This window comes from Typopeltis vanoorti, chromosome 8, assembly GCF_054136105.1.
Source record: "Typopeltis vanoorti isolate ZY-2024b chromosome 8, IOZ_Tvanoo_1.0, whole genome shotgun sequence".
NCBI lineage: Eukaryota > Metazoa > Arthropoda > Arachnida > Uropygi > Thelyphonidae > Typopeltis > Typopeltis vanoorti.
This window is the reverse complement of record NC_143556.1, coordinates 18,905,390-18,932,636: the sequence shown is the minus strand read 5'-3', so window position 1 is coordinate 18,932,636 and position 27,247 is coordinate 18,905,390. Positions and strand designations below refer to the sequence as shown.

General features: G+C 38.3%; 1 protein-coding gene across 1 annotated transcript in view; it reads left to right on the top strand.

Annotated features, from left to right (window-relative positions):
* LOC150103771 (carnitine O-acetyltransferase-like) overlaps positions 1-27,247 on the top strand; it is a 214,323-nt gene that overhangs the window by 21,312 nt on the left and 165,764 nt on the right. The gene's annotated exons all lie outside the window — the stretch shown is intronic.

Sequence of the window (27,247 nt, the reverse complement as noted above, 5' to 3'; positions counted from 1 at the left end):
AATAAAAAATTAAACATGAAAAAATAAAATTATGCAGTTTAGTATAATTCAAAATTACTTAAAAATAAAATCCATTATCATAACACCAATAAAATTCTAAAATAAAAACTATAACAAATGTTATGTCTTTAATTGTAATGTCCAAATATTGAAAGAGACGGAGTAAACACGATAAGCACTACGAACTACTACCGGCGCAAACTGAATATAAACAACAGTGGAACTGCGCGACGGACAGTGCGCATTACGCTAATAGCTCGCATCTCACTATGACGTGCATATGCTCGCGCGTAGCAATATGACACTGTGGTAAACACAGTGCTGCCAGAGTCCTTCACCCACCCAAGTACTACAAGATGGATTTTTATTATTTTTTATAATAAAAATAATATTGCAACAATCCTATACAATTCTCTTATACAAAATAAGAGAATTGTATAGGATCGTTGATGATAAAATTAAATATTACAAGCAAATATAAATAAATTAATAAACATATTTATGCATCGAGAAAATTTGGGGGTGCTGCAGTTCCGTAATGCCTATGCACGAGCCGCCCCCGTTTAGATTATTTCACGTGGGGAGAATTATTGGAAAGCTTGAAGAAGGCCGCAGAATGACTAATATTGTTTGAAAGTTTGGAATCTCATATAGCGGTGTATCCAGACTCTGAGCAGCGTTTCAAACCAATGGAATGTGTTCCAGACATTTGCTAAGAGGTCGCCCTCGCTCTGCCACGGAACTTAAAGACAGATTTTTGGTTATTAATAACAAAACGTAATCGACGCACCACGGCAGATCAGCTTGCAAGTTGGCTCCATTCAAAGTACAGGTATGCAGATATCTCGACAAATTGTGGCAAGACCTTTGCGACAAGTAGGCTTATACGCACGAAGGACTGTAGTTTGCGTCCCTTTATCCACAGCTCATCGTAGAGCACGTTTTCATGGTGTTGTATCCATAAAAATTGGACAAGACACCAGTGGGCTAATGTGCTTTTTACAGATGAGAGTCATTTTAGTCTTTTCTCCGATTCTAGACGACACTTGTCTGACGTGAAAGGGGTACTACTTACCATTGCGAAAATATTCTTGAAAGGGATAGATACGGCTGTGCTGAGGTCATGGTGTGGGGTGACTACAAGTTCTGACAAAAGGGACTACGAATGGTGAAAGAAATTGCAACGAAGTTCTTATCAACGTCATGCTCGATTGTTCCGTGGTGCTGTAGATGAATTCATTTTTATAGATGACAATGCTGCACCGCATCGTATACGAGCAGTGGATATACTTCTAGAAGACGAGGATATTAATCGAATAGGGAAAAAAGTGTTCACAACCCCAAAGAACACTTTTGGGACGCAATAAGGAGACCCATTGCTGCTCGAAATTCCCTTCCAGAAAAAAAAAAAAAAAAAAAAAGGCCTTATCCTTGCTCTGAAGGAGGAGTAGACTAGTTCGCCTGAGAAACTCCTGAATCACTTGGCGCTAAGCATGTCACTACGATGCAGCTCTCACAACGTCGTACCATGCTTGGTGCTAAGCATGGTACAGCGTTGCGAGAGCTGCATCGCAGTTCGGGAGGATATACTCCATACTGAAATGTCTCTCCGCATAGTTTTCTTTAAGCGCTGTACATTAATTCTTTAACCACGTCCTTAGGAAATTTGTAATTTCGAATATCCATGTCCGAAAAAAAAAAAAAAAAAAAGGCAATAAAAGCACAAACTAGGCGAAAAACGTATTGTCTGGATTTATTTAAAAGTTTAATTAAAAGTTTAAAGAAATACTGTGCGACCATATATGCAAGACCCCGCGACACTTGCGCATGGCAGAAGAAGGCGAATCCATTCCGATAATAGGGTAATCAATGCGTTTCGTGGGATGAGTGTTTATTATTATACCTCGAAAACTTAGCTTTTCTTTTATGAAAATTCTAGTTTTTAAAGTGGGTGGTAACTATTTTGCTTGTACAACAGTTGGAAAATTTACGTATAAAGCACGTGATTTGGCGTGTTGGTTACAAATTCGTACATCGCCTTATCCCTTTTCCCCCTTCAACATGAATTGACTCTTCTTGGCAATCTGCCAGCGACGACTCTTGCTTCTGTGGTCGCACAGTATTCATATCAATAGTGATATATTTCATTAAATGCTTTATTTTCATTTATTACTTTTATTACTTTACACTGGGTTACCAAAGATGATATTCCAAATCGCAATAAACGGTGTGAAGATGATCGTTTCATGTCCTGTGTATAGTTTGAGATTTCTTCAGTTTCATAGGGAAATTGAACAAAAAGGTTTTGCTCGCAAATGCACGCCAATTCGAAGAAATTAGAAATAGAAATCACTGGACTGCACGGAGATATTCAGTTTGCAGATGTGCAGCTAGGTAGTTATAATGCAGATGTGGCTTCTTCAGGAGGATATGAATAAGCTGGCAAAATGTACGAATGGGAATGCCAATTTACTTTAACTTAACTAAATAAGGATTTGAACTTTGCGATCCAGATGGTAGACTGCAAAGTCTACTTGTGCAATATGTGTGAATATACTGGAGGAAGTGAAGAAGGCAAAGGATATTGGCGGATAGGAATTTGCAGTTTGGGTGACTTATCGCGAAGGTGGTAAAGAGAATTGCTGCAATACTGAGAAGAACATCGGCCAGGAGATATAATATGACAGTGGTTCCTTTATATTATATGAGCAACTGATCCGACCACATCTGTACCGCTCCTCTTGGACGTTGCCAGGATTTGGTGCGATGTAGAGACTTTAGAAAGAATACAGAGACTGGTAACAAAAATGATTTCAGGGACTGTATAACAGTGACTGTGAGGATAGATTGAGGGCATGTTAATTTCTAGAATTTGGTGCATTGAAGGTGAAGAATGATATGAATGAGATACTTAGAGGTATTTGCCAGATGAAAGCGGGAGAGATATTTTAAATAGTGGAACAAGAGGAAGGAACTAGGTATTATTCCTGCTGAAAGTTTGAGTAAGAGAGTTTTTTTTTTAAGTGGTAGGAATATGGAATTCATTGCATTGCATGTGTTCTCTGCATGTTGGTGCACTAAAGGACTCGAGTTTTCATGTATTGAATTTAATGAACTGTATGATAGATTCTATGGTGTCTAGAGCGAACCTTCGCGATGACTACTTCATGAATGTCCTGAACAATCATTCATAATAATTTTGACTTCTCAACTATGCACATATTTCACATGCATGTTAAAATTTACACATTTATGGTTATGCTTGAATACATGTTCATGACTTTGACTTCATATAAATGTGTTTTAAACCAATTTTTCCATAATTCTTGTTGGAATGTTAACGGACATTGTGTTGTTCTCTCCAGTTATAATATAGTCAAAAAACATAATAAAAGGGAAGAATGAATAGGATAATATTGATTTTATCAGTCTTTTTCAGTTCATTTCGAAATTTCAGAGAATAGTAACTTCTCTAGACATAAAATGAAGGACTAAATTTTTCAATATGTATCATTCGGTACATCAGAGCGACTTCCCACTTTTTGTTGTTTGAGCGTATTATCAACATCCAGAGTGACAGTCCAGTTACTTCTTTCCTGATTGTAGTAAGAAATGATTTAGCTGGCTTGGTTACCGGCCATCTGCAGCCTGGTTTGGTGGTGGGACTGCAGATGTCCGATAACCAAGTCCGTAGAGCCTCCAAACTTGTCCTAGGTCTTCCTTCTCTCGTTTGTACCTAACCAGCTTCCCACTGGGGTTACTACCAATCTTCTACTTGGTTGCTCAGGTTCCAGGATTCACCACGTGGAGGTAAGAGTTGGATTGGAGAGGAGAGGTAGGTGACTTGAGAGGATCATATATTGCCCATCCATCCTCTTTGAACCAGATTGATAGCTTTTAGCAAAATGGCTATTTGTAAATTGAACAATATCTTCTGCATCAACCACCCGCATTCAGTACAGTTAATTCTTTCAAATTCATTCTCTCTGTTACTTGCAGAATAACGATAGAATTCTTTTGGGTTGTCTTTAACTTGCAGAGCCAGTTTCTTTTCTTACTCAGATTTAGCTTTCCGTACAACACTTGTGACTCTTCTATCCTGCTGCGTATACTGACATCATCCTTATGCACACTTATTCTTACGAATTTCTTGCTTTATTAGCTCCGACTTCATTTCACTCCGACTCTATTCTTCGAACTCTAGAGACACATTTTGATATCGCATCGTTTAAATATTTTTTAAACAGTTCTCATGCACTGTCGATATCCTTCCCAAGGATATCGGAAGTAGCTAAGTTTAAGAATGGAAAATTCATAAACTTAGCCACTTCCTAAGTGAGTACCGTATGATCACTATCAGGTAGAATAGTTAATCTGTAACTGAAATCCCCTATGACACTATAATCAGATCTAACATCCTTTCACCACGAGTTCCTTCTCTCACATGCTTGAGAAAGTTTGCTCGCAGCAGCTCAGTAAATTCAGTTTCATTCTTCTCATGCGATTTCACAGCTACCCCATCAGTGTTCGGATAATCGAAGTCCCCCATTATGATTATTCTTTTCGCACCCGTAGTCTTTATTTGGTGATGCATTTCTTCGTCACTAGTAACCGATCCACCAGGTCTGTAACAACACCCCATTATGTATTTAATCTTGTTAGACTCCACCTCACACCAGATGGTTTCAAATTCATCGCCACATGAAAAACTGTTACTAGTATTGCAGTCATAAGTCTCAACTCTAACTTGACTTAAGTCATCTGATATCATTAGTAGCACATTCCCTCCTCTCCAATCCTTTCTAAAAATACTATACTCTTTGCATTCGATACCGGTTAGTATATCTGCTTCTGATAACCAAGTCTCACTAATGCCTACAACTCGTATGAGGTCCCAATATATTAACTAAGGCAACAAATTGTACTCATTTGTTTCTGATATTCCTAGCAATTGTGTACAGACATAATAAGTTACCTGTATGCTTTTTTTGTATATTCTTGTCTGTGGTCTGCGTGACACAGTTCGACAACTTGCAGAGATCTGTTTTTATATAGTTTCTTATTTACGCAGAGACATCTTTACACATGCTTGATAGATCCGAACCGGACGAACACAGAATCGTTCTCTCTTCATGATCATTTCCATAATAATAACAACCATTTCTATCATTAACACAATTACCTAACATTGTTGCTCTTATACACAGATTCTCACATCATAATTCAGTATCGTTATGTTATTTTACCTTGTTTCACTTCTAATTTTTTATTTTATTTCTAATCGGTATTTTAAAATTGTTTCAGATATTTTATTTATTTATCTATTTGTTATTAATATTTCATTTTATTTTATTGTGCTATCCAATATTATATACCCATTTATTTTACGAAAAACACGTCATAACTAGAAAATATACATCGTTTCAAATATTTTTATTTTCAAAAGATTTACAAATTTCACAAAAGCTTAAAAATTATTAAATATACATAGCCGTAAACATAATTTCATTGTTATTTCCCCCTTAACTAATTTATTCGCTTTCTTGTTGAATTATGTATGTGAAGTAGCTACTTCGGCGAGTATACACCAAAAAGGGGCGTGTGCAGATTGATTTTTGTGGTTGAAGATGTTTCGCCATTACGAAGGTTAAACGAGTGGATTCAAAATGTTTACAACCACATAATAAGCCGTCACTTACGAAAGATCATGGCTTCCATTCCACAGTCTGGACTGATTTTAAGATAGTAGAATAAAGAACAAAAAAAAAGCTATGCGCTTACCCTCGACAAAAAGAGGGCAATAAAGAGGCTGCCTAACTGCTGATTAGTCACAGTTCTGCCTGTGAAGTCATCCACGACAGACTTCCCTTTAATAAGGTTTTTACTTCCCCAAACTACTAACAAAACCGTTCCTATCCAAAAGAAGGAGACGTTGGATTGCATACTGCTTTCCGCCCAGGCTGAAAAAAAGAAGAAATCGCACACAGACACACAGTATATAAGAAAACAATCACTGTCCGGATCTTGTGTTAAAGAAACTATCGGAAGCCAAAATATCAACATTTAAATTAGATCGAAAGCTTTGAACAGCCAAATTCTTCTTGAAATGATGTCACAGATGGAAGGAATGTTTGGAAAATAACATTTATGACTAAATGAGAAAGAGTTAAGTGGAGTCCAGAGGTGGAGAAGTCAGCCAGTCCTCCCGGAAATAAGAGAAAATATTAATATTAAAAAATTTTCAGTTAAATAATAATAATAATAATAATAATAACTTATCAATATGTTTTCAATTGTACTACAGATTAAAAAACTGAAAGAAATGTTATTTGTGAAATAAAGGTGAATGCAAAACCACTCTACTGGCCAGGATGTATATATACGTCCACATTTCCATGGATGCGAAGTGCATATTAAAATTGTAATACCATTGATATTACATTGAAATTTATGATGGATACGAAGCTTTTGAGGATGCGTATTTGATCTTTAATGACCCGTAAGGTGGTTAATAAAGCAAGAAATGCTATTTATTTATTTATTTTAAACCTAATACTTATTTCTTAGTCTCTCTCTCTCTCTCTCTCTCACTTCCTTTCCCCAATGTCTCAATCGTCCCTAAGTAAAGGAAGTGTGGAATCCTCTGCGGTGTGGAGAATATTGTTTCGTCAGAAACAAGCCAGAGTATTTTCCTTCCACAATTTTGAGTAATTTGAACAAGAAACAGTGCCAGTCTCATAGACTTTAAAAAAAATAAATAGAAAACTTACTGCGCGCGCACACACACACACACAGTAGGTGGCCTCGGCCTCACCCAGTAAAAAGAACATATATTAATTAGAAGCAAAGCTCTGAAAGTGACGATTTCCATATATACACTAACGGAAGCAAAACCGAAGGGAACGTCGGTTGTTCTTTCATTGTATCTTACAGCCAAGAACGCTGCTCTTGACTTAACCCCATCTGTTACAACAACCAAGCAGAACAACTTGGTATTGTTCATTGGCTTACATATCGCCTGGAATTAGAATTCAACACCTCTCATCAAAAGACAGCAACAATTTACAATGACAGTAGAAGCACTATAGACAGCATGAAAAAGCAGAACCAAAAGCGTTAATAGAACAGAAAGAAATCTGGTTTGGAATCTCACTCTAGAGCGATGGGAAATCAAGTTCTGCTGGGTGAAAGCGCATACTGAGGTGGCATGAAACGAGAGAGCTGATCAGAAACAAGTTACCAAAAGTACTCGAAATCTGCTATAAAAACACTTGCAGAAGAAATAAACCTAAATTTGTGGAAGGAAGAAGTAGAATGGAAAACATTAAAAAAAATCGAATTAACAACGAAAAAATTCTTGCCAAGCAACAGAAGCGGACTCCGGCAAAAAAAATCACGCCATTTCTCCAGGTTTAACCACGCTCCTAACAAGACATGAAAAATTAAGACACTACCTACACGTATTCCATATCCTAGAATCCCCATCATGCATTTGTTGTTGTTCTCCTCTTCAACAGATCACATACTTTACAACTGTCAACTACTGAACTCCCCTAATATTTGAATGCCCCTAATACGACACGTCATCACTTCTGGAGACAAGGAGGCCCGTGTCAAAACAGAGACTTACAATTAATTAAATTTGCTGATGTGATCAACTTCCAGTCGTTGTAATGGAACATAAGGTATTGATATTGTGTGAATTATATAGTATAAATGTATGTATATATAAAAATATAAATATGGATGTAAAGGTCGGAATACGTGCATATAGGTATAAAAATATAAATGTAAATATGAATATTGATACAAAATATAAATAGAAATGTTAATCAGTACTTGGAAGCTACATGTAATATAAGCATTGTATGCAATGGAGCATGTAGGAAATAAATTACCTCCTGGTAGGGTTAGTATTGTGATGAAAACGCGCGCGCACACGCACACGCACGCACATGCACACACACAAAATGTGAGATTGGTGGAATGAAGGAGATCTGAAGCTCTGTGAGGCCAGAGTTAAACATTTTGTCAAAAGCTATGACATAATTAATGAATGCCTCTTACAGTTTGCTAGTTTGTAATTTTTCCGCGCACGCCAGAGGCCGATCACGCGGTATCGGACCTGATGGTCGCCAAGAGCCCCAAGCTCGAAGGCGACCTTGAGCATCAACTTTTCCAAATGTAGAAATTACTTAAAAAATTGTTTTGACTATTCCTATTTCCATTCATTAGTAAAAAGATTTTTCTCTGCCTTAAAAAGGGTAAAAAAAACCACGTAAGTACGATGTCAGAAGAAAGGTTAAACAGTATGATGCTGATGTATGTAATTTTTATCTCCAGAGACCCCAGCTGGCTTAATCCGCAACTGACCCATGTATTCACCAATATGTTCGAAATTGTGAATTACAGCTGATTGCGTTAAACTTAATTAAGATATTATTCGCCTTCCCCTTTATCCAGAAGAATCTTGCACACAGATGCCAGACAATGTAACCTTGATACTATGGAAGGTTCTCAGAACGAATATGTCAAGGACATTTCTCTGAAGGGATAAAATTAACAAGGTCATTATAGCAACGTTGCACGATATGCATTATTAATTAGAAAAACGTGGATAAAATTGCAACTTCAAAAGCACAGAATCCCTAGAGGAAGTATAACTTACATGTACCAAACGAAATGACTAAACAGCTATTTTTATATGTTTCAGCAGGATTATTTTATACGCTTTCGCAAGAGTAAACAGGAACATTTATTTCTCTGTGGAACTAATATGTCAAACATATCAGTCTAGTAATTCTGAAGGCAGAGCAAGGAACTGAAATTCACTCAAGTGAAGGTAAAACAGAGATAACGGAACGAAAGGTTAGCACTGCGTAATGTACTTATAATTCTTCTTAAGTAATTTAAGAAGAATTAATCTGGTGAGCAGAGTTACCAGATATTACAAGATCTTGTAACTTATCGTAGCTGGGGACCCGGAAAAATTAGGCCTAATTTAAGAACCCCAAACAATGAGGGGAACCGGAGCACTTTCACGCCTAGGGCGAGAGGGGGCCCGAGCTGCTAAAGTGTAAGTATGGCCCTAATAGAAATACTGATAAATTCAGAAAAGCCTGCACTAATCACATTCATAGCAGGAAAGAAAATAAAGATATCAAATATTTACGTTTATGTTGTCATAATTCTGGATGGGGACTAGACTTGGCGATGAGCAGTTGTTACTATTATGTTTAGGTATGCTTTTCCACCAAGACTGTTATCACCCAGCGAAACACCACCGCGTTGTTCATCCTTGAATAAGCAAATCATTGCATCATATTGCAGGAACGAGAGAGTACCGCAAATTAACAGTCTTTTTGTCTGTAAATTGTGTATGTTCTGTGGCCGATTTGCCCATAGAATAAAATATGGCATGTTTTTTCCTGGTATGTTCATTTTAGTATTGTTTTGTCGTTGAAGAACCATCTGCAAGTACCTAATCTTCCTTAAAATTGTCATATCTCACCTTTTTCATCAACGGTTTTCTTTTTATTTCTAACACAGATCCGTATGTTAAATTTTGACACTGTACTGTATACTGGTCTTGGTCCTTTGGTGCATTTCTCTCCCTTTTTAAATATAATTTTTTGATCTGGCGTCCAATCAAACCAACATTATTATTATTATTATTATTGTCTATTTCCAGAAGTATAGTATTAAAAAGTTCCGAAACGCCACGAGCTATATTCCCTTTGATATTTGCCTTCCTGTGTACGCATGAAAAAACATTTTGCGTGAAGTGTGCAGTCTCAGACGCAATGTGCGCTGTAATATGTGCTCACAATTGCGAGTCACAAACTCTTAATTTGATCCGTGACAACATCGTTGTTAAAAGATCTTGTACGTTGCAAGCTAAATACTTCTGTAAGAGCAACCTAAATGCTTACGCCACGGCTACTTAAATACTACATGCACATGCAGTTTATAAACAAATTATGTCACATTTGTTCAGCCACTCAAATTTGCTTTAATTTCTACAGCGATATTTTGAGGGTTTAATGCAATAAAACTATAAATGTATTATTTTTCATATTAACATTCCCCCCCCCCCCGTTTTTTTTTTCCATCTAGCTATAACCTGTAAAATTGTAAACACTAACTTAATTTGATGAAATCCGCGTAGCTACAAAAATCCATCATCGTTTGCTCGCGTTCAAGTAACTATACTGTTAGACGACGCATAACGGTAGTGTTTGCGAGGCTCAGAACGCAGAACGTTGCTGATTTGTTGGGTTAAGCATAAATGCTTTTCATATTCCCCTTTGTCTGAGGAGGAAATCTTTGAGTGGAGAGTTATTGAGCGTTAAGCTCGCCCAGGAAGGGCAGTGAGATTAGCTGTGGTCAGCTGAGCATAAAATTGACTTGGGTCTTTTGTATTTGTAGAATTCTGTTTCATTGTAGTCTGAAGCTTGCTTGATCAGCGGGTTTGGATGATTGTTTGTCTTGGTGAAGAACTTTGCTGCTAGATCATGGAGGAGGGATGCGATGTAGGGAATGTTGACTTCTCTATGAATCTGGAAGTTTCTGATAAACCATGGGGGATCCAGAATCATTCTCAGGCATTTGTTTTGTATCCTCTGCAGTTTTCGAATATTTGTATTCGAGGCGTGGTTCCATGCAGGAGATGCGTAAGTGATGATCGGGCGTATTACCATCTTGTATATGAGTAGTTTGTTTCGGGTATCCAGTTTACTTCTTCTGTTGATCAAGGAGGAGAGCTGGGCGATTGCTTTGGATGTCTTCGAGCTTATGTGTTTTATATGATTGGTGAATTGGAGTTTTATTTCAAGCATAACACTGAGGTATTTGACTTCACTTTGCCATGGGATCTTGACATCTATCAGGTGTATGTCTTCCTTGATCTGAAACGTCTTTTTGGTGAACAGGATGGCTGAACTCTTTGTGTTTTATCTTTAATTTTCCTTTTACTTTACCTTAACTTTTACTTTTAACATTAAACTTTGTATCTCTTGCTATCAGACTTCGGTTGCCGACAAATTTTGTATAGATTATAGACTGCGCCAGCCGGCAACTAAATTCTGATACATTATTCAACAATACTAAAGGAAAGTGTAGGGATCAAGATGTATGCAGTCGTGGTCCCTGTTCTCATATCACTATTGATTTCCCCACTTAAATGCACGGTACGATATTTTCCAAACGGTAATTCAAATCCGCAGAAGATATGACAAAGTCAATTGATTATGTAAAAAGAAACACATTTATTATTTCACAAAGACAAGTATACATGTTATTTAAATTCTTAGCCTTAAAAGAGTATGGGTTCCCCTTACTTAATTAAACACATTTAAACTTCTGCACTATGATCTTTTACTGGGCATAAATTCCTCACTTCTGTACATATATCTATCCTCAGACTCTCACAATTAAGTTACCTGATAACATCATACATGAAACATTGCATATAAACACTAGACAATTCAATAAATCTGACATGTAATTCTCTAGGACAATAGTACTTATTTGTACTTAATTCTCTCCCCCAAAATATCTGTTAACACTTAATCACTTTCTGATCATATGACATTACTTTTCTTAAACCATTTAAACAGTTCGGAGCTCGGGATCCTGTTCGGCTGGAGCCTAATATGTTTCCTCTTAGCAGTAGACAAAAGTGTCCAAATTGCAGACTGTTCCTATGGCACAACACGTAAATAGCCTGTGTTCTTAATTTCTGTTTCTTTATTCCACGGATACTTTAATCCTACATTAATATAAGAAAATCTTCGCTTACCGTTCTTGCTTTGACTAGGTATTCTGAACTGTTCACTGTACCTCCTCTGATGGCGGCTTTGTTCCTTTTTTCTACACGAACCGAAAGCACTCATACACAGACTTGTATGCTGACGTAGATTTCATCAGCGGCTCTTTCTCCTTATGTGTTGAACACATTGTAGTTGCAGCTTTGACCGATGTAACATGCATAGCAAGGGGAGATTCTCGCTACACGTGGCGGCAAGCTCTACATTGCTCTCCTACGGGAAACCTTGTGTCTCGTGTCCGACGAACCTCGGACACGAGACACAAGCAATCGGAGGTAAGAGATAAGAGAAAAGAGAGCGATTCGAACTCCCGCCGAAACTTTTATACTCTGGAAGAGCTCCCTCACTCGGTGGTGTCGTCACGCATACGGCGGCAGCCGATTGGACGCCGTGGCTACGAACTGTCTTTACATGCCTTAAACTTGTGCTTAGCTTATACATATTTATTTGTTAATATTACATGACTTTCTACTTTAAGTCATTCACAATTACCATCTTAATAAACTTATGGGCTATCTTAACAATGTTTAGAATTTACACATCTGGTTATTTACATTTTCCTGGGACATTATTCGGTACATTTCCCATCAGGAAGCATAAGCATGTCCTTATCCCTTCCTTCTGACGTAACGTAATGTTGGGTGGGAAAAAGGGATGACTCATCACTTTTTCCGACACAACAATAGCTAGTTTGGGACTGAGAGATCTTGCTAATAAAGCGGTATCATCTGCATATAATGTTGTGATTGTTGAACTTGGATTTTGTAGAATATCAGCTATGTAGATAGAAAACAGCAGGGGAGCCAGAAGAGAACCCTGCGGCACACCTGCCAGGATCTTGCAGGTTGATACGATTTCATTTATTTTTACTTGCATGAATCTGTCTTTAAGGTATAATTTTTATGATTTTTATTAGATTAGTTGGCATGTTAAATTTGATGAGTTTGCAGAGAAGACCCTGGTGCCACACCTTGTCAAAAGCCTTCACAGCAGTGTGGAGGTTCCAGTTGAAACCTGTGGTGATAAATTCAACCAGTCGGTGTATCTGATATGTGGTGCTATGGTTTTTTCTGAATCTGAACTGCTCATTAGGGATAATTCCTAGTTTATTTGTTGCTGATTGAAGCCTTGTAAGGATGACTTTTTCTGCAACCTTACCTAAGCTAGACAGTAGGCTGATAGGTCTGTAGCTTTTGGGGAGTTGAGGGTTTTTTCCCAATCTTTTTGATTGGTGTGATATCAGTCATTTTCCATGCTAAGGAAAAATATTTGAATCTGAGGATATCATTGATAATATTGACTAGGTGCACAATGGCTTTTCTGGGGAGTAGTTTGATTGTTCTGTTTGTGATTCCGTCTGGACCTGGAGCCTTGTTGTTATTCAAGTGGGTTATGATATTTATAACTTCTGCTGGAGAAGTGGGTGTGATGGGTTCTGCCTTTTCCTTTTGTTCTATTATGACCTGCCTGACTCTGCGGTGAATCTTGTAGATTAGATTGATGTTTAAATTCTCATAAGAGGGGTTACGCTGAGTTTCCAAATTGTCAACCAAAGCTTCTGATTTTTCTTAGTCAGTATGAGCTGCTCCTTTCTCGGTCTGAATTGGGGGTATGAGTTGCCTTTGTGTGCGGACGGTTCTCAAGAATTTCCAGATGGAGTTATCCTCTGGGTTCAGATTGTTCAGTTTAGTTTCCAAATCTTGATTTCCATGTTTTTGTAGAGCTTCCCAGACTTGTCTATTTAAATTATTCAGAGTTGTTTTATCTTGTGACGCTTTTGCATTACGGTACCTCTTTCTGGCTCTGTTTTTCAGCCTGATCAGGTCCATAATTTCCAAGGGATCTGACCAATTAAATGAAAAACTGTGGTTTATGTGACTGAAGTTAGTGCTTTTTTAATTTGGTAAGTGAGGTTTTTGACAGCTATATCTATCTCCTCTATGTTATGGATAATGGGTGCTGGGCCAATGTGGTCTGAGAGAGTTTTGGAGTGCTTTTCCCGTGATATAAAGGAGTGTGGAGGAGAGAATTGTTCTTGTGTATACCGAGCTTGAGCAAAATGGGGTTGTAATCAGATGATAATTCGTTTAGCGTTTCCAGTTGGTTTTGGTATCTGATGTTTCTGAGGATAGCGATGTCCAGTACGTCTGAGCTTCCATTTGGACTGTGATGTTATAGCCGGACCCACAGTGGACTCTGTGGGTCCGGCTATAACAATAGAATTTTGCGTCGAGTAATGGTTTAAGGTCCGGCCTTTGTCATTGATTGTGGAGCTATGCCAAGTTGTATGCTTGGCATTGAAATCCCCAACCATGACGATGGAGTCTGTGGAGTCGAAAATGGAGTCGAAGTCAGATACCAGTAATGGAATGCTGGGTGGATTCTATACTGCATAGATTTTGATACTGCCTGCATTGTTTGTATGAACTTCAACGCCTGTTATCTCTAGGTTCTTGGGTTTGTGGATTGGTCAGTACATTGTGGCTTATGTAGTTTTTAATGAATATGGCTGTGCCTTCTCCGGCAGTGAGTCTGTCTGTTTTGTACATTGCATAGTTCCGTAATTTAGGTTTATTAGCTGGCCTGAGATGTGTTTCATTTACTAGAATTATATCAGGAGTGTATCTGTGAGTGAACTCTTGTAGTTCAAGGATTTTGTTGTTCAATCCATTTGCATTCCATTCAGTTATGGTAAGGAAGTCAGGCTTATTATTATTATTATGTGACACGTCTAGGGAGTCCAACGACTCATCGAGGGAGAATGTGCCAACGCCATCAAACGATTGCACCCTTCTAACTACTAACCGCGCTCAAACCTGCTTAACTTTTTGTGAGCCATTAGTAGCAGAGGTTTCTACCAATTGATCAACCTTTGCTGTTCATGATTGAGGGCTGTCAAAATGGAATGGGTACTTTGAAGGAATTTCTTTGTGGAGGATAGTGTAGGATTTGTTTTGCTGGATTCCTGAAGCATGGTAGCTAGTGAGGCAGTTAGAACTGATGTAAGGTTGGAGCTTGTAAATTCGTTGGAGGAAGTATTCTTGGATCTTGCAGCCTCGGCATATGTTTTGGTCCTGGTTTCAGGTTGATTTCCTTTCTGAGCTGTCAAGGTGGAAGTTATTTGAACTGGATGGCAATCTGCACAGTTGCCCAGGGTGTCACTGCTGGGTGATGGATGAGGTTTTGGGAGACTCGCAGTTCTTTGGGTGTGCTATGCATCCTTTATAGTTGGCAGGGTGAGGCCCTCTGCAGTTTGCGCACTTAGGTGGTGTAGATCTTGGCTTGGTGCATATGATGGTCAGGTGGCCTTCACCACATTTTAAATACCTGAAGTTGTTCTGGCATAGCTTTAGGGTGTGCCCAAACCGCTGACATCTGTGGCACTGTCCTGCTGATGCTCTCTTTCTTAGGTTCCATAGTAATTCTGAGGCTGCAGACAGCAGTCAGCTCATATATTTTCTTCTGGGTGTTATCAGTCTCCATGAGTACTAAAGGCATTGGCCTTTTATCAGATCTGAGCATCCTGCTTACTTTGATTGGAGGGCAGGCCCTGGTTGTTTAAATCAGCCGAAATTTCTTCTGGAGTGATTCCTTCTGTGACTCCACGTATTACCACCTTTAGGGTCTTTTCACTTGGTAAAGCGAATGCATGGTAAGGAAGATTTTTGGTGTCCAGTAGCCTTGTCATCTGCCTGTAGTCAGTGATGGTGGCTGGCTGGATTTTGACTCTCTCATCTGAGTTTTTTGCCCAGGAGTATATGATGTTTTGCTCTCTAAGAGCTGATATGACAGAAATCCATTTCTCCTTGTCCCATAGAATAACTGGGGGGGACCTCCAAGTTTTTTGGCACGTCCTGTGTGGGTGAGTCATCCTTCATAAGATCGTCTGTTGTTCTTCTCCTTTTGTTTGAGTGCTCTTCTTGTGAGTTGTTATGACAGGGGTTTTTTAGATGGTGGAACAGTTATGAATTCCCCTTGGGATTCTTCATCTACTTCTGGATCATTTGTTTGAGCTGCCAGGTTTAAATAACCCAGCCAGTCAGTCTCAAACTTTGCCATGATAAGTTTTAAAACTTCTAATGATTCCTCCTTGTTTAGAGGCTTAATTTCCTTGATGCCTTCTATACCATTCGGGAGTCTCCTGGAGTTATGTAAGGGCTACGAAAAAACCCTTCAACAAAGTAGGGCAGTGAGCCTACGATTCAGCTGCTTTATTAACAATGGTGATTCCAATGGCAGTTAGTCTTATCGAATCGCCCAATTACAGTCCACTTACCTGTGTTGTTAATTTGCTGTTCTTGTATATAATTTAAAAACTATAATCGCGTCTCTGCTAGTTAATCTAGCAGCTACACTACAAAACCAGAGTTTCACATATTTTATTAACACATTACACAATCCTTAAAATTCATTGAAACACTTGAAGCATCACACCTAAAACTCGCCTTTCAAAAGAATCGTGTTTGTTTGCGAGGATGAAGCTTAATGCTTTTTATATTCCCCACTGTCTGATACATTGGTACAAAAAATTTGCGAGCATATAGCTATCCCTGGAGGGCAGAGGGCTTAAACGGCATCACTGGGTATTAGAATGGCTTTAGGTCTTCTGTGCTTGCATACATCGTTTTCGCTGTAGTGTGCAGCTTGTTGTACCAGTTGATTAGGTATGCTTTCATGACAGAGACCAGCGTCCTCCATTTATTCTTTTCCCAAAGGACAACCAGAGGCGCTTTTTCTCTAGGAGAGCTAGAGGGATACTAGAGGGAATTGAAGATGGCATTACTAGTGATGTCATCTTCAATTCCATCAATCCTATGTGTCTCCACTGTTTTGCACTTTGTGTGCACATGCACATCTTTGAAATCTGTGGGTGGGGCACCAAGTCTATTTTTTATTCCTCTGGTCCCATGTCTTTCCCTTCCGAGCCATTACCCGTCATGGAATATAATTTCAGGGATCCTGACCACTCGTCCTCAAACTTCTTCGTGAGTTTTTTTGAGTAGCTCAAGCACTAGCTTTTTTATCCAAGTTTTGGACAAAGTCATCTGTATCGATGTTATTCATTTCTAAGTAACTTACCTGAGTACCAGCTATTATTTTTCTCACTACAATACTAAGAGCAATGTCTCTGAAATATCACAAATTATAAAGAACTACATTCATGCCTACACTAATCCTCGACATTCTCACTGAATAAACTGTATTCATAAGTTCAATGCTATGTCATTGTTTAATATAGCATGAAAAATCCCACTGAAATTTGATCATCACTGTTAGACAGTAGACACTCCAAATAATATACCTCTGCAACTTGTTGACGTGAGTGTCAGTTCGCCCACACGGCTCGGGTTAAATGCGACTAATGGAGTGTATTATGTTGGAATGGGCTAGAGCAATATTGGAGCAGAGACATTTGAGAAATTCCTAAATAAAATAAATGACAAATATGATTTATATATTATTCAAAATTATAATAATCCAGTATCAAATTATACTAATCAAAATTATTGACTGGTAAATTAGAAAATTGCATGATAAATTAGAAATTCTTAAAGGAAGAATTTTCACCACTCAGTTACTAATGTGTGCTTGCCCACAGTTTAGAGAGAACATTGATTAGAGTTCTTATTCACCTTCACACTCCCTACTCTCTAATCTCTATCTACCAAATTCTATACTACTCTTCGTTGGTAACTAATAAATTTGCAAAAAAATGTATGAATAAATTTATAGCATAATAATATAAATAAACAAATAATCCACTAAAGTCTTTCATTCCACAAAGGTAGTAGGCAAGAGTGTTTTAGACCGTGTAATTTTTTGGAGATTGAGGGGCAATCATCTCTACTCATAGCTAGAGATGATTGCTAGCTGGCTCATATTATATATATACATATATATCCCACACAGGAGATATGTATCACATCAGTGCTGTGTGGGTGGGTGTGGGTGTGTGTGTTGAGAAAGAAGAAACCTGCTGACATTCTTCTTAAAGCATTATATGGGAAATTGTTAGGAAATGCATCATGAGTAAGGCTGTTCCAAAGGATAAAGGTAGACAAGAAGAAGCAGGTTCTGTGAGTTTGCAGTACTGTAATGAGATGTTGGACAGCAGCTGCTCTTGTTTTAACAGACCTAACAGCAAATGGAGGAATGATGATTGCCAGTTCACTGGAGTAGTGACCATGGAAGTACCTGTAGAAGAGACACAGAGCTGAAACACTGTGTCTGTAAGATAGGAAGTGAGCCTGTGAGAGAAGGGTCATCTATGAGCTGAATTGCTCTCCTCTGGATAGCATCAAGAATTTTTAAGGTTTTAGTCACATCACTCCAAATGTATGTAGAGTATTCTAAGGCTACACGGATTTGGGATTTATATAGTAGCTGGGTTTGTGTAAAATAGCTTCTTTAAGAAAAGAATGTGTAGTTTTTTGAAACTGAAGATGCTACCGATGTGAGGTGTTTGCACCATGTGAGGTTGGAAGTACCGTATATTATCACATATAATGCGAACTAGAAAATTTGTTTGAAAACTAGCCCTAAAATGCCATGTCCATGTATAATGCGATCTATTAATCTTGTTCCATAACATTATAAATAATACAATATGAATTAACGAAAGAAATATTTATTTTAAAACAATTTATTTTATTTTAAATTTTGACACATTTAAAACATGTGTCAAAATCCTTTAAATTCTTCTTCATCTTTTGAGTCATCAAACATTTCATTTATAAATTCATCTGTAGGGATTGCATCATCAGTGTAGCAGTTGTCGTCATCGTCTTTATGCTCTCCATTTTGTTGTGCGTTATCCTCACTTTCGTATATTACATGATCTTCGGATCCATCCATTGAATTACTTATTCCACATTTAAGAAATGAGCGTTGAATCATTTCAGATGTCCCATTTTTCATGTCCCATTGTTTTTATGAAGAAACGCTTTTCACCAACTGAGTTTACTGTTCGATTCCCAGGCATATCAAAGTACATGGCCATCTCATCCATATTGCCAATTTGGGAAAGTTCATATCCGTGACACTTCCGTAATTTTATGATAAATTTATGGAAGGACTGCACTTTTTCTTCAAGCTGCTTTGGTAACTTCTGCGCAATTTTTGTTCGGTGTCGTAATGTTAATGCTTTGCATTCCATAAATCTGTTGCACCACCCAGGCAAAGCAAGAAAAGAAGAAATACCTTGAGTTTACCATTCTTGAGTTGTAGAGCTCGAAAAAGAATTGCATTTCTTGTTATTATAATGCCATCTTGTCGTTGTGTCAAAATCCATTCATTTAGCTCTTCTTCGAGTTCTGGAAAGGATGCTACATATCCATGACAGGCACGTCTCATTTTGAGGATTTCTTCAAGACTGTCTTTTTGCTTATGCCAAAGTCTAATATTACTCTTTGCTACACCAAATTCTCTCATAGCAACACTGTTATTATGTTCTTCTGCACAACATGCAATTTAAATCCTGTATCAAAAGATGAATGTTTACGTTTCTGTTGGCTCATTTTCAGGATAGGTTTGTTTAACGAATAATATTTAAAATGAACTGTGGTTAAACCGATATACCTAACTCTGCTCTATCTATCTCACTGTGCTCTATCATTAGCACTACTTCCATTACTGGCTTTATGTACCCGAATGCGAGTGGGTCAAGTAGATTTGGTTGCATAGGCATTAGGTAGTATATATTGTGTGTGCAAGTCTAATAAGATGTTATATTTTTTAGGATCGGCATATAATGCGAACCCCTAACTTTAACTAGCATTTTTTACCATAAATTTTTCGCATTATACGCGATAATATACGATAAAAGTTTTTTCAAGGAAAGAGAGAGACAGAGAGCTCATCCTGTCTGGTGATGTTTGTGTGTGTGTATTACTGAGGATGATGATGATGGAAGGTAAGCTGAGATCCCTTTTGCGAGAGAAAAGCATCTCAAAAACCAGGTGACCAAATCTGGGCACAATACTCCATGTGTGGCCTAATAAGAGCCTTATACAATGGAACAAGAATCTCCCTACTTCTACAAGTCAATTTCAGATCCTTATCCACTATCACCCACAGATCTCTTATTTCTTCCACCTCCAACAATAAATCCTTGCCAAGCATAAATTCTGCATCCCATCTTTGTTTTCCAAATTTTAAAACCTTATGTTTTGCAACATTGAACTCACATCTCCATTTCCGTGCCCAATCACTCAATTTATTCAAGTCTTCTTGTAATGCCACAACATCTTCACTACTCTTCATGGTTCATCCCAACTTTGCATCATCTGCAAGCAACTGAATATCTCCATCCAAATATTCACCTATATCGTTAACATACAAGTTAAACAGTAATGTCCCCAAAACAGACCCCTGAGGCGCTCCACTAGTGACTTTTCTTTTCCTGGATATCGCTCCCCCATACACAACTTGCTGATACCTATCAGATAGCCAGTCTCTAATCCAATGCACCAATCTAATAGCCAACCCCATCTGCGCTCATTTGACTATCAATTTATCATGAGGTACTCTATCAAAAGCCTTTGCGAAATCTAAGTATATTACTGTGTATCCTTCTCCTCTGTCCAAAGAAGCAGCCACTATAAAATGACTGCGTTTTTGGACAGAGGATCATGTTTTAGTAATCTACTTAATTATTACAATAATGTAATAAGTAAGTAGATTACTAAAACATGACCTCACTTTAGCAAATCCATGCTGTCCATCAAAGATGATACCATTGTTGTTTTGACATCATGTGTGTTTTGGTATCATTGAAGGTGACTAGGTTATCCTTTCCCCACCGAAGGATGGTATGGAGATCAGTGATTAAGGCACCATTGCAGATGATCTTCATGTTAGGAATATCTGGGAACTACATGGTTTGTCAAAGGACTAGGATGAATGGAGAGTGCTATTGTCGGCAAAACTATGGCTAGGATTTGTAGTGATTGAGAGTAGATCCTTTATGTATAAAAGTAAGAGAGTAGGTGAGAGAATGGAGCCCTGAGGTACTCCTGCATTAATGGCAAACCTTGAAGAGAAGGTGCAGTCCACCATAGTCAACGACCAGAGAGAAAGCTGGCTATCCAGGCCTTGATGCCAAACATGATCTAATGCCTTGGAAATGTCAAGGGACACAGCACATGTTTCTCCAAACCTTGTGTATGAAAGACACATTGCCATCTTACAGTCCATAACTTGAATTCAATATATTATTGTCTGAAATGCAGGTTCGATTTTCTTGAATTTAGGAGATGAAAAACTTGAGCCTTTGGAGGAAAAACCTGCTTGCTCATGCCAGAGATCAACTAACTTGGGAATTGGTTGAAAAAATGTGTAGAATGAGTTACTTTCAACTTTAAATAAAAAAGGACCATATTGATAATTGATGCCCACCACACAATCCTCTATTTTTGTTTTATTTAAATGTTATTTATATAACCAAAATGGTGCAGCCTAATCTATAGATTCACTTCTTATTTAGAACTGTAGTCCATGTTTTCTGCTTCTTAGTTTTAGTCCTTCACTTTTGATTTTCATATGGAATTTGTCATTGCAATGATATACTTTAACTGAAGGCTTGGAAACGTCTAGCAAGAACTGGCAACATGGTAAACAAAGGTTGCACTTCTGAAATGTGCCAAAATGAAGAAAAAAATCAGGAAATAATCAGTAGAAATTTAGCAAGAGGTCAGAGAGACAGAAGCAGTACATTTAAGGCCACTTGTTTGAGAAAAAAGCCAGCAGGACAAAATGTGCAGTCAGTTTCTGTATTCCAGGGAATACAAAAGATAATATGGATGGTATGCATTAGCAAATAAGCTTAATGAGTAAAAATCCAACTATGAGGATATAGATTGGAAGGTGGATGAGCATTTGGAAGGGAATGGAATTTAGGCTGCTACTTTGAAACTATCTAAGGCAGCATATGATGGAAGGGTAACGGAGATTGAGCATACTCAATACTGTGACCACATCAGACTATTTGACCATAACCAAAGTAGCGACATTGCTGCCAAACCGGTGAGAGAGATCATGTGGTTTTGATCTAGGAATTGGCTAAATATGTGGAATTTTCCAATAAGATGGGGTATATTATGTTGCATTAGCACCTCCATATGTAATTGGAAGAATAAAGGAATATTATGTCCTTTGATTGGGAAAGACATGAGTATGATTCTGGTCATGTCAACAGGATTCTTTTATATGGTCTTTCAGTTGAAAGTGAGCTAGCTAATTTCACGTGGAGGTAGCAGTATTCCTTCTCCTGGAAACTAAGGTTTTTCTTCCTGCATACAGGCAGATATGCCAAGAACTCACTCAATTTAAAGACAAAAAATATATTCTTGGTGGTTCTAATCGGCAGTAGATGGCACTGTGTTGTGTTACTGGTACTATGTAATTGTGTGTAGTTGGAGGATTAAGTGGGTGGTGGGGGAGACAGTTAGTTGTGTATGTAGTGGAGTCGTGTGTTCTCCCATGATGAGTTCTTAGACTCTTTGGAGGTGTCACATATTATTATTATTATTATTATTATTATTATTATTATCATCCCAAGACCTCATGGAGTGAAAGACTGATCTGGGAGGTCCTTTTATCACACACACACACACACAGCTCATCATGCTGTGCCTTAAACACATTCAAACTCCTTGCAGACACCACACTCTCAGGCAAGGCATTCCAATCATTTACAACTCTTCATGAAAAAAACCTGCCTCTCACTCCCCTACCCACACCCTCTTTATACAGTTTCCAGGGATGACCTCTGGTTTTCTCCACGATCTCCCACTATTTTCTGTAGAACTTCTCCAGCATTGATCCTATAACTACCCCTTACCAACTTGTATCTCTATCATATCTCCCCTCATCCTCCTATCCACCAGACTCTGCAGATTACATCTTCTCAATCTTTCCTCATACTCGATATTCCAGAGGTTTCAAACTATCTTAGTCAATCACCTTTGGACCCTTTCCAACATCTCTTCATCCTTCTAAAAACCAGGTGACAAATTTGGGCACAATAGTTCATGTGTGGCCTAATCAGAGCCTTATACAACGGAACAAGAATCTCCCTATTTCTACAAGTCAATGTCCTCTGCATCATTCCCAGAAGCCTTTGTGTTGTCTTCACAATTTTGGCTATGTGTCCCCTAAATTTCAGATCCTTATCCACTATCACCCACAAATCTCTTATTTCTTCCACCTCCAACAATAAATCCTCACCAAGCATAAATTCTGAATCCCATCTTTGTTTTCCAAATTTTAAAACCTTACATTTTGCAACATTGAACTCACATCCCCATTTGCTTGCCCAATCACTCAATTTATTCAAGTCTTCTTGTAATGCCACAACATCTTCACTACTCTTCATGGTTCATCCCAACTTTGCATCATCTGCAAACAACTGAATATCTCCATCCAAATATTCACCTATATCGTTAACATACAAGTTAAACAGTAATGTCCCCAAAACAGACCCCTGAGGCACTCCACTAGTGACTTTTCTTTTCCTGAATATCGCTCCCCCATACACAACTTGCTGATACCTATCAGATAGCCAGTCTCTAATCCAATGCACCAATCTAATAGCCAACCCCATCTGCTCTAATTTGACTATCAATTTATCATGAGGTACTCTATCAAAAGCCTTTGCAAAATCTAAGTATATTACTGTGTATCCTTCTCCTCTGTCCAAGGAAGCAGTCACTTTATTGTAATAAGTAACTAGATTACTAAAACATGACCTCCCTTTAACAAATCCATGCTCTCCATCAAAGATAATACCATTGTTGTCAACTCAACTATGGATATTATTTCTCACCAACTTCTCCAACAACTTAACCACAATACCTGATGCACAGATAGGCCTATAGTTTGATGCTTGAGTTCGATCACCTCCTTTATGAAGTGGCACAATCTTGGCCTTCTTCCACTGATTAGGAACTAGACCAAGTGTAAGACTCGTATTAAAAAAATATGTCAAGACAGGTGTCAATTCCCTTGCACATCCTTCAGAATGCATGGTGATATATTATCAAGTCCCACAGCCTTATTAACATCTAGTTTACTGAACTCCCCATACACCTCTTGCTCACTTACAGTCAGTCTCCCCTCCCCATCATCTACTGCTATCAATCTCTCCATGAAGTCACATTCACAAGATTGAAAAACCTTTATGAATTGCTCATTAAGTATCTCCAACACACATTCTACAACAGCTGTCTTTATACCATTTTCTGCTATCCGTGTCATCCTTCCATAATCATTCTTTCTTTTGCTGGCTACATATCGAAAGAACTCCTTAGGATTCTTTTTGGCATCATTTGCTAACTGCTGTTCATATCTCTCTTTAGCTACCCTCACCAACCAAGTCACCCTCCTTGACTGGTCTTTGTAGATCTCATGGAATTGGTTATTTCCACTTCTCTTTTGCTGCCTCCACGATGCCCTCTTTGTCTGTATCGCATGCTTAATCTCTTTATTCATCCATCTCACACCTACCTTATTTAACCTTTTCACCCGTGGAATACACTTAGACAATGCATCTACTAGATAGTTTTTGAAAATCCCCCAAGCTGCATTGATCTCTTTTCCAGCTAACTCCTCATTATTCCATGCTACACCAAGAAGCTGTCTCCTGAGCTCTTCATAATTACCCCCCCCCCTCGTAGTTCCATATATACCTTTCTCTCGCAGAGGTCCTCACACTGCTGGTAACCACCCAGGCAATCACCTCATGATCACTTTCACCAATTGGTGGATGATTTGACACCTCATTTATAATTACATCCTCTGATGAGATGACCAAATCCAAGACACTCAATCCTCGTGTGCCCTCTGTTACATACTGTCTGAGGTAGTTATTCCTCAAAAACTCAAGAAACTAATTTTCTTTACTTCTAGTTGCTATCTCATCATTTCAGTCTATATTGCCATAATTAAAATCATCCATAATGATCACCCTTTTCTTATTTACTTGGATAATTTGATTATACATTTCATTATCGCCACCATCCACATTACCTGGTCTATAACAACATCCGATCAAGTATTTGATTCCATTCACCTCTATTTCACACCATACTGCCTCAAAACCACTGGCACTATTTCCCTCTTGCATCTCTACTTTGTATGGACATAACTCTTTCTCTATCATCAATAGCACTCCCTCTCCCTTTTTACCCCCTCTGTCCTCACGAAACACATCATATCCTTCCATCTCTATTCTTGTCAGGATGACGTCCTCTTCCAACCATGGCTCACTTATTCCGATACTATTTGGGTGAACGGACGCAATTAATGCAACCATTTCATCTGCCTTGTTTCTTATACTTCTAGCATTTGTATACAAACACAACAACTCATTTCTGGATCTGCAGCTAGTTCTACTGATACCACTCGCTCGATGTGATCTCTCCATGCTTGACTTGTGCCATTTCCCTTTCTGCTTATTCATTTTAGAATCCTTTTCAATTCCAACTGTTTCCTCTTGATCCCAGGTCATCCCATTTCTTTCCTGTCTACACATGCTTTCACCTCCTCTAGGAGCATCCACCTTTCTCACGCTGTGTACCCCTGTCCACCCTGAGCCTCCCCGTTTCTCTGCTCCTCTTGCACACCCATTCTCTCATTTTATATACTCATACCACTCACTTCCCCATTCATAACCACCTCTTCAATCTCTCCTGTCTTACTCTCGTACTCTTCCACATCACTTCCTGGTTGATCTGATTCATTCTCTCTCACTCTACTCACTTCTCTACCTTCCAGCAGCAGTCTCTCCAAGCGACTCACACCATAATCACTCAAATGCAGTCAATCACTCCCATACAGTTCACTTCTTCCTTCAAACTCATTCCACACATTAACAAACTGTACTCCCATCTCCTCACACATTTCAGCCAGCATATCATTCATAATCCTTGTTCTCCACCTCATCTCACCACAGTTATTCCTAGGCAACATGCTGACTACCCTTCCTGTCACACTATTCTATTTAACCTTCTAAGCAGCCTCCTGACATCCATGCTGACTTGCTGTTTGTCCTCTGTCAAATCTTCTTTCGTGCCGATTAAAACCATCAGCTCCTTTGCTCGCTCCCTCCTCATATCCAGTGCCTCAATCACTCTACTCATTTTACCGCCTGGAAAACATACCTTGTGCATCCTATCATCCAGCACACCTTTAATAATGGAGTTGTTATATAACACCACTCACTCATCTTTTGTTAACTCTTTCATGCCATCATGATTAGTTTTAATAGTTTTTACCCGAATTTTCTTAATTTCATTCCGCATCCATTTCATCTTTTTCCTCATCCAATCCAATTCAACTTCCTAATCTCTCGTCACATTCTCTCTATCATTCATTCTTTCTAATTTTCTAACTCTCGACACCCTCTTCTCACTTTCACTCTCATTCATCCTTCTGTGTTTCCGTACTTTCGGTCCAACATGTGTCAGATATTATTATTATTATTATTATTATTATTATATGGAATTACAGAGCTGATAATTATGTTAACCTCTGAAGACTACTTGTTGCAGTGCCATAACATAAACTGGGGGATTTTAAGTTGGTAGTGGATGGGAAATGGTAAAGAGGTATTTGAAGGAACTAGTATCAGGAGGATTAATTGTAAAAGTGTTCAGTTGTTCATTAATCGTAAAAGGTAAAATTGTTCCACTTCATAAAGTGATGAGGCTGTGGCTACAAATTATAGGCCAGTCTCTATTTCTGGAGTTCTGGTTAAGATACTGGAGATATTAAGTGCCTCCGTAGTGCAATTGGAAGAACGATATAACATTGCGCCCTTTGATTGGAATAGGCCTAAGTTCGATTCTCGTCGCGACGGGAGGATCTTTATCTGGATGATTTCAATTGAAGGTGAGTTAGCTGATCTCACCTTCAATTTTTCTGTATGCAGGATGAAAAACCTGGAAAATCAGGTTTTTCATCCTGCATACAGACAAATCGGCCCTTCAAAACACACGCAATTTACAGACAAAAAATATTAGTTGTGGTGGACTGTAGATGCCATTGATGAAGATGATTCGTAGTAGAGGTTCAGTGTAGCGGTTGTGACAGCTGTAGGTGTCCTCCCGCGATGAGTCTTTGGACTCCTTGGAGGTGTCAGGAATAATAATAATAATAATAATTGCAGAGTTCTCCATTGATCTATTCACACTGCCAGTATATTCAAATTTTCCTGGATGATAACACCAGCATCACTTCATTTTAAATAAATTATACATTTTTCATGATCATCGTTGGACAATTACTATTCAAAATTTGTGAATCTAAGTTAATTGGAAGAGGGGAAAGAGTGATAAACTTCCAAATGACCTCTTCTGCATTATGCATTGCAGATTTAAGGGAAGGATAGGGAGGGAGGTTGCATCTGGTGATATGAGATC